Source organism: Oryzias latipes, chromosome 6, assembly GCF_002234675.1.
Source record: "Oryzias latipes chromosome 6, ASM223467v1".
NCBI lineage: Eukaryota > Metazoa > Chordata > Actinopteri > Beloniformes > Adrianichthyidae > Oryzias > Oryzias latipes.
In genome coordinates this window covers 8,919,806-8,926,380 of record NC_019864.2, presented here as the reverse complement: position 1 = coordinate 8,926,380, position 6,575 = coordinate 8,919,806, and positions in this window count along the sequence as shown.

Here is a 6,575-nt window from a genome sequence, read left to right as displayed (position 1 = left end):
GGATGAACTTAAACTTCCTCTGCTTAAATGAAAAGAAAACCGAAGTACTTCTGTTTGGTAAAACTGATCTTCTGACAGAATCCAGCAGCGCCATTGGATCATTGAACGCTAACCTGTCTTCCATTAGAAATCTTGGGGTTATTTTAGACAGTAGTTTTACATTTGATAGACAAGTTAGTGCAGTAGTCCAGTGTTGTTTTTATCATCTTCGATTAATCAACACATTAAGCCATAACTCCCTCATGACACACTGGAAAGGGTTGCTCATGCCTTCATCTTCTCTAGACTGGACAACTGTAATTCCCTTTATCCCGGGATGGAGCCGTCCCTCCTACGGCGTTTTCAGTTGGTCCAGAATTCAGCTCCCGTGTATTAACGGGGGACCAGACGGCGTGATCACATTGCCCCAATACTACACTCTCTACACTGGTCGTCGGTATCTTTTAGAATCGATTTTAAAATTTTACTTTTGACTTTTAAGTGTTTACATGGTTAAGCACCTCTTTATCTCACTGAGCTCCTGCAGCACCATCGCCCTCGTACAGCTTTGCCATCTGCAGATCAGATGCTCCTAGTGGTTCCCCAGACTCAACTTGTGACTAAGGGTGACAGAACCTTTTCAGTGGCTGCCCCTAAACTCTGGAGCCATCTCCCTTTGTCTGTGAGGTCTGCCAGGTCATTGTATGATTTTAAATCTTTGCTAAAAACTCTTCTTTTTACATTGGCTTTTAACACCAGAGTGGATGACAATTAGGCTAGCTCTATTGGTGTTTTCATTAATGTTTATTTTACTGTTATCGTTTAGTTTATTCTTTTTACTTGATTGTATTTTCTTCTACCTGTGCAGCGCTTCGGATCTCTAGTGGATGTTAAAGTGCTTTACAAATAAAGTTTTTATGGATTGATTGATAAAAAAATGTATATACTAATAATTCAAAAACTACAAAGTAAGAGTACACAAATATTTGTGGGTAGATATTTTCGTATTAACAGATGAGTCGTTTTATAACAAAATCAGAAAGCAGTGACTATCGTATTTCATGCCCCCCTTAAACCATGCAATGGGGCATCCTCGTGGGAAAACGCTGCTTCCTTAGTGGGCTCTGATCCATTAGGTGGGAACTAAGGAGCAGGCAGCAGGAGGAGACACGCGGGGCGGCCCGGTGTAGGTACCAAAACTATTCGGCCTGCCGTTCAGGGTCCTTTCGACCAAAGATAATGTCACACTACTGTAGCCCCTCTTGGACAAACTACGTAGCTTGGAGATCTGCTCGGGCTCTACACATTTTCATTTCACGTTTTCTTTTGTAACCCAAAGTTCTTTTCCCTCCTAGATTGTGTCTGACGTTAATCTCTGTTGGATTAGTCCCAGTGAATCTTTATACCAGGTAAGATAAAAAGTGGCTGAAACATTTTAGATTTTTGTCCCAAATCTGCAAAACAATCCCTCTAAAAGATGGGATTTTTCAAGTTTTTGGTGTAGATTTTTGGCCAAAGCAGTTTTTTTTGAATGCATTTACACATTTATACATTTCTAAGTCACTTCTCTATGCATGTTGAGCCCTGAGGAACCCATGGGCTTGGCTGCAGCTTTCCCTGCAGAACTCAGGAATGCATGGACTAACACAGTTATTCTGGATGACAGTGTTTTCTTTCACTCACATGTTAGTTTGGAAAATTTGCATCACGCGTCCCAGAGCAGCTGGTATGTTAGTCAGACACAAACTCCACTTTGTCCGGTTGTGGCCTTCATATTGCTTGCCAGACCAAAAATGTAATAATAAAAAAAAATTATCCAGTTTTTTTTAGCTTAATTTGTGTTTTTTCATTTTGATTTATTTGTTCAACATATTTTCATAATACCTCGATCAATTTAAATCTTTTATTTTACTTTTTTTTTTTACTAACTGTGGATTTTTTCCAGATGTTAGCATTTGTCTAAAAGTATCTTTTATAGATTAATTTCAGTATGGTGCTGCACTGTGGGGCAGTGGTCAGTGCTCTCACAGCATGAAGCTCCTGGTTCAAATCCTGGCTGGGACCTGACTGTGTGGAGCTTGCATCTCCTCCCTGTACATGCGATGGTATTCTCCAGGTGATCTGTAGAGCTCCAAAAACATAGTCTCTGAATGGTGTAAGTATAGCCCCCAATTCCGCAGTTCTATTTGACCAGGATTTATCATTTAAGGCTCACATATCTCAGACGTGTAGAACTGCCTTTTTTCATCTGCGGAATATTGCTAAGATCAGAAATATACTTTCTAAGAGTGATGCTGAAAAACTCATCCATGCATTTGTTACGTCTAGACTGAATTACTGTAACTCCTTGTTAGCAGCGTGTCCTAAGAGCTCCTTAAGAAGTCTCCAGCTTGTTCAGAACGCAGCAGCTAGGAACTAGCAGAAGAGAACACATCACTCCTATGTTAGTTTCACTTCACTCCACTTCACACTTCGCTCCCAGTTGATTAATCAAGTTCAACATCCTCCTGCTAACCTATAAGGCCACATATGGTATGGCCTCGTCCTACATTAAAGACCCCATTGATATGGTGCCTCTGTCAGACTCCTCCCCCTCTCCTCTCCACTTGGCTCCTGAGTCATCCCAGCTGCGGCAACTTACCTCATCGTCTCACCTGCCTTCATAAGGAGCTCCAGGATCATCATTCTTCACCAGTCCGTTGTCCCTGATGGTGCATAGTTGGTCTCTATGTTAAGTTCTAGTTTGCCTCGTTACGTCAAGCCTGTGCTTAATTTCTCTTTCTACTCACCTCCAGGAATCCTTAGCCACAAGTGGTCGCCTGAATCAGCCCGGAACCCCCATTCTGTCTACTCCTCTGGACACACCTCGAGCCTCTGCCGTTTCTCTGGACCTCTTCTGACGATTACAGCATCTTCCTAGTCCTGCGGAGGAATCCACCAGTGACGCCACCTACGTCTGCCTCACGCCTTGTGACCTCCACAAATCTTGCTCACGTTCTGCCTACTTACTTTCCCATTAAATCTACTTACCTGCCACGCTCGTCCTCCCCTGTGTTTCGTCTGAGTTCGAAATTGTTCTGTAGCCATGACCCCCATAGTCCCTTACCATCCAAATAGAACACTTCATTTGCAAAATGCAGGACTGCTTGTGGTTTCCAGAATTAGTAAAAGTACGGTTGGAGGTAGAGCGTTTAGCCACCAAGCCCCTGTTTTATGGAATAACCCCCCCAGCTCATGGAAGAGAGGCCGACACCGTTTCTACATTCAAAGTTAGACTGAAAACATTCCTCTTTGGACAGGCTTCTTGTCAGACTAGTGTTCAGAGAATATTTACCTTACTGTTAATTGATTTAAATGAAACTTAATAACAAGTTGTTAGTAGGCTGCTAGAAGTTTGAAGCTGGGGTAGCTATGGTACACTGGGGTTCTGTCCTATTCTCGCCTACTTCTACTCTCATCTTCTCTATTCTTTATCATTACATATAATTTAGTTCTCCATGCCTCTGGCACAGTGCGATTCATGTACTGTCCCTCTTTCCCACTCCCCACCTGGGGGTTCCTGTGCCTGACCTCGTCTCTGGCTTGTCTCTACTACTGCTTCTACACCTAAACCTGGGTGTGGATTCTGTCTCCAGTTTGTCTCGTGCCCCCACCCATCCCCCAACTTAGGCTACGTTCACACTGCAGGCTGAAACGACCCAATTCCGAATTTTTTGCCCCTAAGCGGCCCAATTCCGATCTTTTCATGACAGTCTGAATGACACAGATCCGATCTTTTCAATTGCGACCCAGGCCCCGTGGGTTTGCCGGCCTGATTCCGAATTGTAGCCGTTCTTTTCAATTGCGACCGCCGTCTGACCGGCCAGGCGACTTGATTCCGAACCGTACGTCATCGACACGCAACAAATGTCATCATTTTGCGTTGAAGTAGGCGGGAACGAGAACGTAAACATCAACCATGGTGACGATGCTGCTGAGACCAGTCATTGGAAGGGAAGGGAGATCACTGATTGGATTAATATTGGGGTGATCGCTCTTTTCAGGCCAAACTCCAGGGCTCTTATCGCAACTGGACGGCTTTTGAAAAAAATTCCAGCTAAATGGCAGAGCGTGGTGTTGAACCTTTCCCGCGATAACTTTTTTTTCTTTCTCCCCTTTCCGACGTGCTCAGAAGCGCGGGGGACCCGAGGCGATCCTCCTCCTCCTCCCTGTTCTGATCCTTAGATTCTCCAGAACGGGTTAATAAAGAGTCCATAGCATTTATTCTGGGGGAAACCTTCCTCCTTCCTCCGTAACACACAACATGAATGCGCACCCACACTGCCCCCCCCCCCCTATTCTCTATCGCGGCACGCGCTTGCACACACAAACACACGGGGCGCGCGGGCCCAACACATACACATTCCTCTTCCACAACAGTGGGTACAGACGATCCCGACTCCATTGCCTTCTTAAAATGAGAAGATTGTAATTGTGCTGCTCCTTTGTGAAAATAAATTTAATATTACAAAAAGAGCTCCGCTTTTGACAACACTGTTGTTGACATCCATTGTTAACGTTTGCTCCTCAAACAGCAAGTGACGTCGTTCACCGTTGAGTATTCTTCTGGCTTCTGCGCATGCGGGTCTCGTTTGGGTCGTGTCACGGTCACACTGGAGATCACAAAAGTTCGGATTTACTTGGAAATGTGAACGGTCTAGCAAACAAATCCGATTTTTTCAAAAAATCCGAATTGAGCATTAAGCCCTGCAGTGTGAACGTAGCCTTAAACTGGATGAGGATCATTTGCTGGACTTGAAATATGTAGTTGTAGAGCTAGATAAATTCATTCTTCTCTAAAAATTCTGGGACATCACCTGTCCGTCCTGGGGGAGGATCCCTTCTTCATGTGGACACCCCTGAGGTTTCTTAGTTTTTTTTTCAGAATCCGTTTTTTTTAGTTTTTCTTTACCACGAAGGAGAGTCTAAGGGCAGGGATGCCAGTTTAGTTTAGTCTGTTTAGTTAAAGTTTTAGTATTATCCTATTGAATTCTATGCTTTTTTGATCCTTTTTGTTTGTATGTTTACCTTACAATTACCAGTACGAAGCCCAATGAGACAACTGTTGTTGTTAATTTGGGCTATACAAATAAAATTGAACTGAATTGAATTGAATTAGATGCGTGTTTTATTTTCTGATTTTATCTTCAAACGAGCTGGTCTTAACATTTTTCTGAAGTGCCTTGAAGTAATCATGATCCCTTATGGTGAGTTTTTTTGAAGATTGGAGACATTATTTTTTTCCAGTGGTAAGAGTTTATTTCTTTTTTAAGAATGTGATCTTTGTTCTACATCTGCTTGTGTTAAATGAAAAGTCAAATCCTGTTGAGAAGATCGGTATCTTCAAATCCATTCCATCATGGAACATTATGACCATTACCCTGTCAAATGTAAAACTCAAAAATAGAACAAAGCGGGTTTGAGTCATTGAATGAATGCTATTTTGCAGTAACAGAATCAGGACTGACTTCCTCTTTGTTCAGACTCCTGGTGTGTATCTGCTGATTCTACAAGTTCAGACTCGTTGGAATGAGTGAGTTACTCCAGCTGTGGTCAAAAAGGATGAGACACGAAAGAGCAGATAAAGCAGCTCAGATTTCACGCACGTGTGATCTATGACTAAAAGTGCACATGTCCACTCTTTGCATTCTTTGCTCTTCCTCTGCTTGAATAAAAACAAAAACAGGACCAGGAAGCGGCCTGGGAAGACACAAATTGTGTGATGACAAGTCACACGTAGAGCATGTGATTCTACTTTGAATAACCCGGAGAAAGTGGTGTGTGATGGCAGAAAAAGAATGAACATGGTTCAGAAAAACAGCAGCAGCATGAAGCTTTTCCCTCTTCAAGTAATAATAATAATAATAATCAGAATAATAAGTCATTTTATTTAAAAGCGTCTTTCAAGAAACTAAAATTAAAGACAATAAATAATGAAATAACAAATCCAAAAGTGAAGCTCAAAGTAGTGATCCTGAAAGGGGGGAGGGGGTTGGAGTGGTTAGAGCGGTGTGCTTTCTGTTCAGGCTTTACATCCCCTTTTACAGTCTACTGGTTTATGTTTTGTTTTGTGTTTCAGTCCCAGCAGGAAGTGAATCTGGATTTGAAAGTGGCGAGTTACTTTCTGAAAGTCGCTGGGAATCTTCTAGCGGATTCTCCTCAAAGTTGTGTTTAAATAAAAGAACGCAGGTCTTCTTCTCTGCTCTTTGCAGATGATGTTGTCCTGTTGGCTTCGGGCCAGGACCTCCAGCATGCATTGGGGCCGTTTGCGGCCGAGTGTGAAACGGCTGGCATGAGGGTCAGCACCGCTAGATCTGAGGTTCTGGTTATCGACCGGAGAAAGGTAGTTTGTCCTCTCTTGGTCGGTGGAGTGTTTCTGCCCCAGGTGGAGGAGTTTAAGTATCTTGGGGTCTTGTTGAGGGAAGACCGTAGCGCAAGATTGACAGGCGGGTCAGAACACCGTCCACTGTTATGCAGTCTCTGTACCGGTCCGTTGTGGTGAAGAGAGAGCTGAGCTAAAAAGCAAAGCGCTTATTTTACTGGTCGATTTTCGTTCC